Source organism: Malania oleifera, chromosome 1, assembly GCF_029873635.1.
Source record: "Malania oleifera isolate guangnan ecotype guangnan chromosome 1, ASM2987363v1, whole genome shotgun sequence".
NCBI classification, from domain to species: domain Eukaryota; kingdom Viridiplantae; phylum Streptophyta; class Magnoliopsida; order Santalales; family Ximeniaceae; genus Malania; species Malania oleifera.
This window is the reverse complement of record NC_080417.1, coordinates 131,817,558-131,832,887: the sequence shown is the minus strand read 5'-3', so window position 1 is coordinate 131,832,887 and position 15,330 is coordinate 131,817,558.

Here is a 15,330-nt window from a genome sequence, read left to right as displayed (position 1 = left end):
ATGGGTGCTTATATACATGGTTGGGCCCAAGACCCAATAGACTTAAGTTTTTGGGTCAAGTTGGTGTTCATTTATATGTATTAAGACCACCCACGAACTCCTCTGGTGCTAACAAAGCAATGGTTGAAAATGAAACTAATTTAAAAATCAAGAACCTGAAAACCGACAACGGTGGTGAGTATGAAGACACCAAGTTCAAGAAATTCTGTTATAAGCATGGTATCAGGATGGAAAGAACTGTGCCAACTACACCCCAGCACAATGGCGTAGCCGAGCGGATGAACCGATCGTTGACTGAAAGAGCCAGAAGCATGCATATACAGTCAGGCCTACCAAAGCAGTTCTGGGTAGAGGCAATCAACACAGTAGCATACTTGATTAATAGGAGTTCATCAGATCCATTAGACCACAGTCTACCAGAAGAAGTATGGAGTGGAAAAGAGGTGAGACTTGCACATTGAAAGTTTTTTGTTGTGTTGCATATGTGCATGTTAGTGATCATGTCAAAAACAAGTTTGATTCAAAGTCCCGAAAATGCACCTTCGTCAGTTACGGTGAAGATGAGTATGGGTTTTACATTTGGGACGATGAAAACAAGAAGGTAATCAAAAGCAGAGACATGGTCTTCAATGAAAAGGTGATGTACAAAAATAGATACACAACAAAACCCACAAAACCAATTCAAAATAAAACAACCTATGTAGACTTGGATGATTGCTTAGAAGGTGTCGGTACACGATAGCAAAACACCAAGAATCCTAAAGCGGAAAAGACACAACAGTAAAACGTCAAGAATCCTTAGGCAGAGGAACCTGTGAAGCATATCATCACACCAGCACCTCATACTCCAGCTCTAGAGCTTAGGAGATCTTCTTGACTCCATGTACCAAATAAAATGTATATGAATTATTTACTTCTTAGAAATTGAGGAGAACCTAAATGCTATGATAAAGCATGTCAGGCGGGAGATTTGAGCAAGTGGGAACTTGTGATGAAGGACGAGATAAAGTCCCTTACCTTCAACACAACATGGGAATTAGCTAAGTTGCCCAAAGGTAAGAAGACTATTCACAACAAGTGGGTGTACATGATCAAAGAGGAATATGATGGATCCTAAAGGTACAAAACTCAATTGGTAGTCAAAGGTTTCAAGCAGAAGGAAGGAATTGACTATACCGACATCTTTGCACCAGTTGTGAAGTTAACAACCATCATATCAATCTTGAGCATTGTTGACTCAGAGGGCCTACATTTCGAGCAGTTGGATGTAAAGACAGCATTTCTTCACGGTAATCTAGATGAAGAGATTTACATACACCAACTAGAAGGATTTTCAGTAAAAGGTAAAGAGAATCTTGTTTGCAGATTGAAGAAGAGCTTGTATGGTCTTAAACAAGCTCCTAGAGTAATAACCCCAAAATAGTTAAACAAAATTAGTGAAATGACCCTAAAAAAAATTAAATTAAATTTTAAAATTAATTAATTTATTATAATTTTAAAAAAAATCATTAATTAAATAATAATTATTAAATTAAAATAATATAATATTATATTATAATAATATAATATTATATTATAATATTAATATATTCCCCCTTCAGCGCCCTCTCTCTCTCTCTCTCTCTCTCTCTCTCTCTCTCTCTCTCTCTCTCTCTCTCTCCTCAATTTTTCGGCAAATATTCGACTGATCGAAAATCAGAAAATACTGTTGGGTTCCATTCTCCACCACTGACATTTCCACTGGAGTGGATTTGTCGTAGGAGCGACATAGGCATATCCCCTTGGGTAAGGTAAATTCTCACTCTTACCTCAATTTTTCTTAAATCCTAAACCAAATGGATGATCGACTACCACCACGAGAATTTAGGGATGATTCACTACAAGTCTAACGAAGCGGATTTCTCGTGGGGTCATCGTAACCTTAGCCCTAAAATTAGGATAAGGGAGTTATTTAGAGATTAATTGTTATTTAATTAATGTAGATTTGGAATGTTAGAATATTGGGCATTCTGAGGTTGAACTAGAGTCATTGAATTTAGGGTTCGGGTAAGCGTCGCGGGATAATTTCGAGATCCTTGCAGGCGTAGTTCAGAAAATCAGGTAAGGGAAATAAATTATAGAAGTTATTTTGGAGAATACTGAATAAATTATTTTGTGAAAATGGAATATGATGAGTTACCTGAAAAATTAGTCTATTATGAGTATTAGAAAAAAGTTGCGTGTCATATGACGTATATTGAAAATGTGAAATATAATGATTGGTAATTTCTAAGAAAATAATGAAATGAGAATTATTGATATGTTAGTGGAAAATGATGAAATGTGGTATTTATATATGAATAGAAACGATTTTTATGAAAATGAGAATGTTTGAATTACTAATATGGGTATTTTGAGAAATATTGAAACACATGAATTATGATATGAAAACTAAGGTGTAGTCCCAAGAGGGGGGTGAATTGGGTTTAAAATTTTTCTTTTAATTCCTTTTAAGAATCCTCAACCTCTTTTACTTCTTTTAATGAATTCTTGACTTCTTGTTAATTTATACAATACACAACAAATACTTAAGTCCTTATACAATTCACAACCACACAATTTATTTAACCAATCAAATAACCAACCAATCAACCAAACTAATCAATTTTCCAATCAACCACAATATCCAAACTAAGATATAAGATTCAGCTTTTGTTTGTTTGCAGCCCTGTATATTTGAAAGTTTTATTCAAACCCTGTGGTTAATGCAAGCCCTGTGATAATGAATTTTCTTTCTCAAAATGAAGTGTAATATAAAATCCAATACTCTTTCAAAAATCTTAGACGTTAAATAAACTTTCAGTTTAAAGAGTCTTTGGTTGTTTCACCAACCAACATACTCTCTTACGGTTTCTGCAAAGTATGGATCAATCAACGTACTCCCTTTCAGTTTCCGCAATCCCAAAAATAAATTAAGTTTAAGTTTATTTAATATCAAATCCATGTAGCATATATGATTAAGGAATTTAAAACATCCACGCAGTTTACATGTTTGTTGGAAAGTAAAGAGAGTATAGGAAAGAGAGAGACACCGAGATTTTACGAGGTTCGACTTATCCCTAGCCTACGTCCTCGCCTTTGGCAAAACACCAAAGGATTCACTAAACCAGTTACTTTCCGGGTGGAACAACACCGTTACACACTCCTTCAGTAGGCTAAAGCCCGCCTCTCCAAGTGATATCCCCTCACACTGTCACTCCTTCAATTAGGCTAGAGCAGCACATCTCTAAGCGATACCTCACGCTTAGCCAATGATCTAAACACCTCGAATCGTTTAAGAACCACAAAAAAAATATGAAGTAAACACTGCGCACAAGAAAACTCTCAAAACAGAGTAGATTAGTACAAATTCAACACTATGTACTTCAACAATTTAAATACCAATAAGAAATAGAATTGAAGCTCAAGTGTAGAGATCACCAAGGGTTCCTTAGTGATCGAGAAAACTCAGTATGAGAACCTTAGGTTGATGTTTCAATAGCAATTCAGATGAATTCCCCCCAGTAAGAGTATGAGCAATAGAGAGCTTTGAGAGATTGAATGCAAGTTTGCTATGTAATTGCTTGGTTTATTTATTTCTTGGGATTAAGGTAGTATTTATAGACTTTTTAGGATTAGTTTCCTTGTTTCCTAAGTTACTTTGAGTGTCCACCAAGTTTTTATAACGTTCACATTTGAAAAACTAATTTTTAGAATTTCCCGTTAAGGTCAAAAATTCAAATTCCCATAAAGTCAGGCGGCTGAACAGGTGACTGGGTAAGCAATTTTCACAAGGTCATTCGGCTGGACAGGTGGCTGAGGCCTTTCTGTTTGCCAAAAATAAATTCAATTAATTTGTCAGTCGGCTGGCTCAACCACGTTCAAAAAAGTCAGTTGGCTAGACATTGTCAGTCAACTGAGTAAGGTCAGTTCATTTGTTCAGTTGGCTAGGCAGTTTATTTAACTGTGTATTCTTGTCAGTCAGCTGAGTAAACTCAGTGTAATCTAGTAAGTCATTTGACCAGTTCATTTTTCTGGTTTTTCATTTTTAGATTTCAAAATTAGTTTTGCTCTCTTGATTTGATCTTTCATAAAACATTTTTCGGGGTTTTAAAATAAGTCTCTAAGTCCTCAAATATCCCTTAAAGAGCTTCAACAATATTTCAAAAGATATTTAAACATTAAAGCTCTTACATAAATATTTCTAAGTCATTTGTTATTCTTAAACACTTAAGTCTTCATGCTTTGGTCTGCTACTTGTCTTCAAACTTTAAAATACTTTAAGCTTTTGATCGAGTTCTATTTAATATCCGTGCTCTCATGATCTTCAAGCTTTATTCTTTGAATCTATACCATTTAAGCTTCATATGATCATCCTTCTTTGAAGTATAAACTTGCAATGGATCCTTGACCTTGCATTTATAGGTTTGATCCTTGTAAGTCCTGAAATATCATTACTCAACCAAATATGTTAAGTTTCACTTGTTTGTTAGCATCAAAACAAGACTTTAAGCCTTGTAAGGCCAACAATGTTGGAATTCTGTTGAATGTTCTGGGGAAATGGAAATTGTAGATTTTGTACTGGAAATGCCACGAGCTCAGGATTGAACTGTGTGGGCATCTCAGTAAGCCAGGTAAGGGATAAACTAATTCAGTATTTTCATAAAATTATTCATTATTTTATAGCGTTTGATTTCAGGAAAATATGTACATTGTAAGATTATGTTTTGGAAATACTGTTGTGAATAAGGATATGATTTAGATATGTTTTTATCAAGAAATATGATTTTAGAATAAATTTTACACCAGAATGTTATCCATCTTGTGTGGCATGAGTATTATTTACCATGAAAATTATGCATATGGAATATTATGTTATTTCAGAATAAACATGTGTTTTCAGTTTTCGGGAAAATTATAAAACAGTGCAGAAACTTTGGTTTCGTGAATATTATGTAAACAGTGCAAGAAATTCATGTTCAATATGTTACGATTTGCCGGCACAGATGCCGAGATTACATGCTATGTTATACTAGCGCAGATGTTGTGATTCATGTTGGCGTAGATGCCATATTCATGTATGATATTACAGAATTTATGAAATATTATTATGTTAGATATTATTATGAAATATGAAATAGTTATGTTCAGTATACAAATCATATTATATGATATCAAAACCCGGATGGTATGGTTTAGTTCAATTTTCAAGAGCACGGTACCATAGCTATATGTTCAGAATTATGATAGTACTACCACACGACCAGTAGTGTGGGAGATGGCAGTCGATGTGTTTTCAGTGTAGATTTAATGAACCAAGGAATAACGGTATTTAAATAATAAAGAAAAGAGTAAATGGAATTCGAACAAAAGGAGGCAGCAACCTTCGTCGACGAATGGGAAGTTCGTCGACGAATTTTCTATTAACCTCATCGACGAGGTGACATGGCTCGTCGACGAGAAGATACCAAGAGAGGTTTTTGGGCAACTCTGAATTTCGTTGACGAAGGGGAGAGTTCATCGACAAGGAGCCTTCTTGACCTCGTCGACGAGGTGACGTGGCTTGTCGACGAAGACCAGTGTATAAATAGCCCGAACTTCATTTTTAAGCTTAATTTTTGGTGCAAAACTCTCTCTCTCTCTCTCTCTCTCTCTCTCTCTCTCTCCTCCCTTCAGTTCCCCTCCCTTCTCTCTTCAATTTCGGGCCAGATTTTCGCCGGTTCGAGGATCTGAAGCCACCACGACGCTCTTGGAGAAGTTCTCTGCATATCTGCTAGAGCGGATCGTCGGTGGAACTCCGTTGAAATTCATCCCTGAGTTGAGGTAAGGTTTTTTATGCTGAATTTGGTCTTTTCATAGTTATAGAAAATGATATTCACGTGAAAATACTGAAATTTTGTTTTGGGGATAGTTGAATTTAGGGTATTGAACGGGGAGCCCTGCGGCTGCAGGACGAGTGAAATTAGGGGGTTTCTTTTTAGTACTAGGTAAGGAAATAAATTAAAACAGTTATTTTCCATGCAATTTATTATTATTTATCAGCAAATTAATTTTCAGGAAAACATGTAATATATTGGTGTATTATGGTCAAAATGCATATTTTGGAAAATACTGTTATTATAAAGGAAATGCGATTTTAGAATGAAATGTACGAATTTACTCAACTTTATGTGGCATGAATATTATTTTCATGAAAAGTATTATGATATGGCAATTTTATGAATAAGCATGTTTTCAGGAATTATGAAATAATGCAGTATATGATAATTTTGAAGTACATGATAAATGACTTATTTACTCAAATGATATTTATGAAATGTTCAGTGCGAGGCCATATTTATGAAATGTTCGGCGCGAAGCCGTATTTACAAAATGTTCAGCACGAGACCGTATTTATGAAATGTTCGATGCGAGATCATATTTACAAAATGTTTGGTGTGAGGCCGTATTTATGAAATGTTCGGCACGAGGCCGTATTTACGAAATGTTCGGTGCGAGACCATATTTATGAAAGTATAGAAATGCTATCAATCCATTTATGTTAAATGCTATATTATTATGTACTATATGTTATCAGAACCCAGATGTTAGTTTAGTACAATTTCAAGAGCACGGTACCGTAGCTTATAGATCAGATATCTATGATCAGATTGGTGCTAACCACCCCATGAGGGGGAAGGAGATGGATAGTTGATGTGGCTTTCAGTGTAGAGTTGTAGACGTCCACCTGGCAGTCTGAACCAGGGTGTGGCGGGTCCATCATACTTACAAACATTTTTTACTTGGTAGTGGTTGGCTAGCCATTGTTGGGTCCCGTCTTCGGGCTACACAACCCTTCATGGGGGGTAATACATAACATTAGCTAGCTATTCATCCTGGTATGTTTTCAGTATTATCAACTATAACAGACATTTCATGATCAGTATGAATTATTAGAAAATATGAAAGTATATGATTATTCACTATGTTATGATGTATGTTTTCAGATATATGAAATGTACTGAATATTTATAACTGCATTAAATATTCATGTTGCCACACAGCTGTATTTAGTTTATTTTCCCTTACTGAGAAGTGTCTCACCCCCGAACATTAAATGATTTTTAGGGAATCCATAAAGACCGGCAGATCGAGGTTGCCGTTGAAATAGAGTGGTACTACCCCGTTAAGAGGGTAAGTTTTGATCTAGAGGCGGGAAATTTATGTTGTAGGTCCCTACATATGAGTATATTTTTGGTATTTTTGAGATTGTATGTAAATACGGTGTTTTGGGATTATAGTTAACTCGGGTATTTTGTATTTTGTGGTAATGAGGTTGATGGTTTACATTTACTGCTACCTAAGTTTCGCTATGTATGACAAGTGTCCTCGCTACCCACGGGTTTGGGTTGACTAATTTATTTACTATGTTCTATTATATGATTAAGATAAGTAGGACATTATAGTAGAGTGGTGATGTTTCCCTTCCAGTCCGGGACCGGGTGGGGCAGGCCCATCGTACTTACAAACTTATGTTTGATCTAGCATGGTCGGCCAACCATTACTAGGTCCCGCCTTCTGACCGCACAATCCAGTCATATGGGGGCAAGACATGACATAAGCTAATTATCCATCCTGAGTGTTGTTTCAGTATAGTACAGTTATATAAGATGTTTTCCTTGTACAGTACACAGTATGTTATATTATGAACTGACAAATCATGGTTTACTCAGTTTAGTATAGTCAGACTTTTCCAGTTATGTTTTATGTATTAGTTATATGTACAACATGAAAATACTCATGTTGCCACACACTGATACTAATTTATTTCTCTTACTGAGAGGTGTCTAACCACGGCATTAAAACATTTTAGGAAATCAGGGTAGAAGAGCAAATAGAGCTTCGCAGCGGTAGAATTAGACTGTGCTACCTTGTCAGAAGGGTGAGTTGTTGTGCTAGGGGTCAAATTTACTTTGGGAATTGGCCCTAGGATACATTTCAGTCTTTTGGTGGATGATTGTATATATATAATTAGCGGATTTAATTGAACTCTGGCATTGTGATTGATTGGTTGGTTGTATGTAAATCACGTTTCTTGCTGCTTAGGTGTCAAAGTTATTTGACAGGTATGTCCCTAGTACCCACGGGTCTGGGTGGACCATGTTTATATTAGTATAATAAGGAAATAGGGTAATTATGAATGTTGTTATGTTTTCATATGAAATAAAAAATAATATATGGTAAAATAGGCTGGTCATTACAGTTTGGTATTAGAGCCTAGGTTATTAGGTTTTGTAGACTTTAAAGTGTACCGGAAACAATACTAGAGTATAGGAATAGATTGAAATGTGAGTCAGTCATTGTGGAGGATGAGATTGGAAATATAGGGTTTCTATCTTATGGCCTGGAGGCAGGAGTTCCATGGCTGTTTCTGTATTTTTCCTAGGGTGACGATTTCAGGAAAATCATAGATACTATCGCTGGGTCTCGTTTTAGAGTGGTAAGACTGAATCTTAAATTGGGATTGAGGATGATAAAATAAATGATCATAGAAGATTATTTTTGGATCCTAGTGTGTTAAGTGTATTAGTGGTATTACGTAGTGTCACCCAGCGGGTGACGGTAAAAATGGCCAGGAGCTCGAGGGAGCGGAGTTACACGATCAAGTAGTTTACACGTATGCGACCCCAATCATTTGTTGGAGGAGTGGACCCACTAGTAGCAGAGAAATGGGTCCAGGACATAGAGGACATACTGGCAATCCTCTCATGTACAGACGAGCAAAGGGTGTTATTTGCTACATTTAAATTGATTGGCGAAGCAAAGCGCTGGTGGAGGTCGGTGAGATTATTAGAAGAGTAGAGGCCTGACCCTGTGGCGATAACATAGAGTTGCTTCAAGGAGATTATATTCAAGCGGTACTTTCCCGCTACGGTCAGGAGTGCAAAGGCATCAGAGTTTTTGTATTTGACACAGGGGCCTTTGACGGTGTAGCAATATGCAGTGAGATTCATTGAGTTGTCTCAATTCGTCCCGTATCTAGTGCCAAATGAGGAGAGGAAGGCGAGAAATTTTGAGGAGGGCTTGAGTTAGAAACTGTATGAGCAGGTGGTAGGCTTTTCGGGCTCAGACCTTCTTAAAGATAGTAGACAAGTCTGCAGTGATTGAGAGCGACCTACAAAGAGCCGTAGCAGCACAAAGCCAGAGGAAGAGGCTTGTGCCTCTCGATTTTCAAGTAGGGTCCAGTCGAGGGTCGTGGAGAAGATACAATAGTAAAAGGAGACGACGACAGGGAGAAGGAGATTGAGCAGTATAGGGCAAACAAATGCCCCTCCTTGTCCCAGATGTTTCAGGAGGCACCCGGGAGAGTGCCGAGTGAGGGATGTTGTCTGCTATCAGTGCCACCAGCCTGGACATATCGCGAGAAACTGTTAGGCACCACCAGCGATAGAAGCTACTCCTCGACCATATAGAGGAGGCTATCAAGCACCTCGAGGCGAACAACGGAGGAATACTGCTCTGGTGCAAGTTTATGCATTGACGTCGAAATATGCTGAGGCGGAAAAAGATGTGGTGACAGGTATTGTTTCAATACTGTCACTTAAAACTACTGCCTTTTTTGATTCAGGGGCTACTCATTCTTTTATCGCCCGGGAATATGTTAAGTTGTGTGGGTTTGAATCTCAGCAGTTATATATTAGTTTGTCTGTTGCTACACCGACTGGAGCTGTACGGATATGCAGAAAGGTACTCAGGGACTGTCTAGTGGGTATTTATGGAAGGTCTTTGTTAGCTACTCTGGTGGTTTTAGATATACATGGATTTGAGGTCATCTTGGGGATGGACTAGCTAGCTGTCCACTATGCCAGCATTGACTTCCATCAGAGAGAGGTAGTGAGGAATTTTCCTGATATATTTTTCAAGGATTTGTCAGGACTACATCCTGAATGTGAGGTAGAATTTGTTATTGATCTGGTTCCAGGGATAGCGCTAATTTCGAAGGTGCCATACAAAGTAGCACCCAAAAATCTAAAAGAATTGAAAGAACAGTTGCAGAAACTGTTAGATAAGAGATTTATCACGCCCAGCATGTCACCCTAGGGAGCGCTAGTATTGTTTAAAAGATGAGTCGATGAGAGTGTGCATCGACTACATATTTTCATATTTCCACAAGTCGGCCAAAATAGTGGGGACAATGTACTCCTAAAATTAAGATACCCATAAAAATATAAGATACTAAGTGGGCAACAATTTGACTTTTATGTTCTGTGGAAATTCTTTATTCCCTGGGAAGTGATGTTGTCACCATAAGCTGAAAACAAACCTGAGAATAAGATGTCATGGGCATCACATTGCCAAGTAACCTGAAGGATCCTGTGAATCAAATAACACCTAACAGAATCATCTTTATCAACTACTTAGAAGAAAAATCATAATGATACTTGGACCTTTAGCAATCTGCTATCCAGAAAGAAACTGTATATGCTAGGACCCAAAGCTTTATCTTTTTGCTTTATCCTATGTGAATCTTACTTGACAATGGGATATCAATTTAACTGTTTAGACATCGACTCAATTGGGATTTGATTTGTATACAACCTAATGTGGAGTATTCTGTCGTTGTCTATAATTGATTGTGACTTTTGAGGCCATCCTCAGAATCTAATTTTTCTACCATTAGCAACTCTCTAGTACAAATAAACGTCACCCTTTCCTTCCTGGTCCATTCCACACAAGATTTGTGTTGCCAGAAAATATTTGATCACTAATCATAGCTGACTAAACAACTTTAGTAGTATTGTATTCTGTACCAAAAACCAAGACACATGTGTATTGCATATTTGTCCAGCCACTGGAGCAAGATCAGGGTTAACTTGAGTCAATATAGTAGGACTTAGACTTGCTATAACCGCAGTCCATGTTTTTCATTGGGGATATTTTTTGACTATGTTTTGATATTCAATGTGTGTCACCATAGGTTAGAAGTTGAGTTTTAAAAATAGTTTGAAGCAAGAAAAAAAAATCTAGGAACCAATTTGGTAGGAAAATGGTACCTTACCTTGATTTAAAAGTGTAAGGGTAACGACCTCGACCCGCCATGTGGGCCCGGAGTGCTACTTTAGTGACGTCTATGTACTCAACACCTTGTTCATCATATATAAAACACATATATGCAGCGAAAATAAAATACAAAATCCTCAAATTATATTATCAGAGTTCTCACTATTTTTATACACAAATATATCCATTTTCACGTAATTACATCTCATAAAATTAAACAAAAATAAAATCTCTATCTACGCACTACCTTCATAAATTTACACCTCTAGCCCAGCTCCTTTAGCCCACTAAACCTGATCTCTAGGATTTCTTGAAAAGATAGTTTGTAAAGTAGGGGTGAGGCACAGTTCAGTAAGGGAAAGACTAAGTTAATGTCGGTGTGTGGCCGGCATGCATGAATTTAGTGTACATAAAATAACCAGTTCACTAAGTAGATAAACACATTTATGAAAATATTCTTATTTTACGCTCACACACACAATTAGCTGAAGATAAGGAAGATTATTCGTCCATACAAGTAGCTTCCCTTTGCTCTAATACCATTACTGCTACTAGGGTACTCGCCTTTCTCAACAAGCTCTCGAAATTATCTTATTAATTATTCGTAGTCACATAAATTAACAGATATGCATATAAGACACTCTCTGTGACAAACACGCCATTTACTTCCCCCATGGCACGGGTTGTGCGGCCCAAAGGCTGGACTAGTGTCGTGGGGAATCCACCCAGACAATAGTTATATGTACTCTCCGCTAACATACTCTGCGGATATACGCAGCTCCAACTGCTGGTCCGATTGCCCTCACCTAGGGGGTGCATTCACCTCACGTAGGTAGATCGAACAAGGCCACCCTACACCTCTAAGAACAGGTGTGGGCGCACACGGCCACATAACAAATCCCTAGCAACGGTACCGTGCTCACAATACACTAGTCCCCAGGGTTCCTAAAGCATATCATGAAATTTAAATAATAGAAAATATAATTTAAAATATCATTTCACATATTTTCCTTATTATTCCAAAAACTTGACCCCCGACCACAAAATATAACCCAACGTATAGCCGTCAATTAAAACTTGGCCCTCAGCCTTCATACCAAATTCCTGCATTATTCACAAGCAATTCCAGTATTTTCGCAACAATGCCAGTATTTCACAAAAAGTTCTAGTATTTTGCAAACATTCTCAAATCCAGTTAAACAATAAATCCTACCAAATAATCATTGGCCACACGATTCTAACATTTAAACATAACCATACAAACAACCAAACTTTCCACCATTCATTTCTATTCAAAATACCATACCATATATCCTAGGTTTGTAAAATTCATTTCGAACGGTTGGTTTTCGAAATAACCTTCAAATTCTTAAATAAATGAATAAATAAATATATTAATTTAATTGGTTCAAATTAAATAAAATTCCTAACTTAACTTAATCCCTTTACCTGATTCTTGAAAAGCCCGCTAACACCCCTGCTTGCGCCCCACGACATTCAAAATCTCTGAAACCCTAAAATTAAAATTTCACTACATTATTCATCACAATCCCTAAAGTAATTTTTTCTAAAATTTTCCTAGGCTCTAAATACCTTAAATAGCTTAATAAAGCCTAAATTATTAAACTTACCCACGATTTAGGATTGGTACCCCGGAGCTCCAATTCGAAAACTCGCTCTAGTTAGATTGTAGAGAATCTCCCCACGAATCTTCTAACAATTTTCGTTTGTTAATTGGGCTTATAGTTTAAGAGAAATTGAGGTAAGTTTGAGAATTGACCTTATCTCAAAAGATATGCTTATGTCGCTCCCACGACAAATCCGCTCCTTCTACCCAACAGTATTTTTGGATTTTCGATTGGTCGAATATCAGAGACGAGATTGAGGAGAGTGAGAGAAAGGGGACGGAGGAGACGCTCTCTGTTCTTTCTTCTTCCTAAAGGATCACAGGATCCTTCAGGTATATATATATATATATATATATATATATATATATATATATATATAATATCATTATAATATTATATTTATTTAATTAATAATATTAATTAATTAATTTTTTAAAAATATTAATTTATTTTAAATTAATTCTTAATTAAAATTTTCAATAATACTTTTGAAAAAAAATTTAAATTTTTTAAATTAATTTTTTAAAAAATTTTAGGATCACTATAGTAAGCCTATACATTGGTTTGGCATTGAAAAGAAATTAGGTGATTAGAATTTCAAGGAATATTCGGGAGTTCATATAATTTTTACTCAAATGAATTACAAAGTTATAGTGAGAGTTTGAAGTGCCTTTTATACATTTGATCTGATAGGCTAATGATTACACATCCTAGTCTGGGATGTCTCAGCAGATATAATCCTTGATGAGTATGAGTCATCATTGCAAGTTCTCTGTTTAAAATGAGGCTAACCATTAGTGGTTATCTATTGATCATATACCTAGTTGATTGTTTCCGAAAGGAAGTAGTACTCGAAGATTCAAATGGAGTGATGGTTTCCTTCCAACTAACAAGCTCTCATATTTGACATCTTGAGAGCTTGTGAATTTGGGCACATGTCTGGGGTTTGTAACAGCAATGAAAGAAAAATACAAGTTAACGAATCTCAAGCTTCTTTACCCATAGGTGATGAAATTCTAGATATTCTTTTCAGATGACTTCTCGGGGCTATCTTCAAGAGGAGATTGAATTTAATATCGATTTGGTGCTAGGAGCGGAGCCTATGTCGATTGCTTCCTATAGAATGACATCAACTTAACTAAGGCAACTTAAGGTGCAACTAGAAGATTTCCTTAACAAGGAATTTGTTCGACCTAATATATCATTATAGGTTGCACTTGTGTTATTCACTAAGAGACATGGTGGGGCCTTGAGGTTATGCATTAATCATTGGAAGTTGAATCATGTTATAGTAGGAATCAATATCGACTTCCAAGGATTGGGGGATTATTGGAATAATTGATAAATCCCAAAATTTTTTAAGATTGATTTGCAATTAAATTATCACTAATAAAGAATTGAAAATTATACACCCTAAAGATAGAATCGAGTGCACAATAAGATTGCGATAAGTTTCTAGTGTTACCAATTGGGGTTACTTGTAACATCCCTCAATTTCTTAATATAAAATGTCACATAATAGATAAAATGGTCAACTCGAACCCGTGGGTAGTGGGGACACCTGTCATTCACAGTGGAAAACTTAGCAGCAGTAAACATAAAATCTCAAACATCCAATCATAAAAGATAATACCAGAGTTATTTTACATTTCCAAAATACTGTATTCATTTACATTCTTCCAAAATACCAAATTAACTCTAGAATCGGACACAAAATAATTCTGACCCTAATACAAAATCTTACCCTCCTAACGGGGTAATATCCCTACTCAACGGCGGCCACAACCCACAGATCATTCAAGGTCTCCTGAAAAATTAATTAATGTTAGGGGTGAGACACTTCTCAATAAGGGAAAATAAACTAAATATAGCTGTGTGGCAACATGAATATTTAATGCAATTATACGTATACAATACATTTCATATTTCATAAACGTTCATCATATCATACTGAAAAATCACATGCTTTCGTATTTTTTAGTAAGTCATATCATACATAAAACATTTGTTATACTGATAATACTGAAAACATATACCCAGGATGAATAGCTAGCTGGTGTCATGTATTACCCCCCATGACTGGTTGTGCAGCTCGAAGGCGGGACTCGACAATGGCTGGTCGACCACTGCCGAGTCAAATATGTTTGTAAGTACAATGGGCCTGCCACACCCTGGTCCGGACTGCCAGGTGGACGTCCACACTCTACTGAAAGCAACATCGACTATCCATCTCTCATCCCCTCGTGGGATGGTTAGCACTAATCTGACGTAGATATCTGATCTACAATATAGCTACGGTACCGAGCTCCTAAACCGAACTAAACTAACATCCGGGTTCTGATAACACATAGTACATGGTAATAAGGCATCTTTCATAATTTCATAAGTACGGCCTCGTGCCAAAAACATAAATACGATCTCACGCCGATAAAATAAATACGGCCTCGTGCCGATAACATAAATACATGGACTTGCACCAAAATCATTTCAGGTATATATATATTCTGAAAATGAATCATTTATCATATATTCGTCAAATTCATCACAACATAACTCCTATTTTCATAATACCTGAAATCATACTTTGTTCGTAAAATCCTTTATATCATAATACATTTCACGTAAAATAATATTCATGCCACAC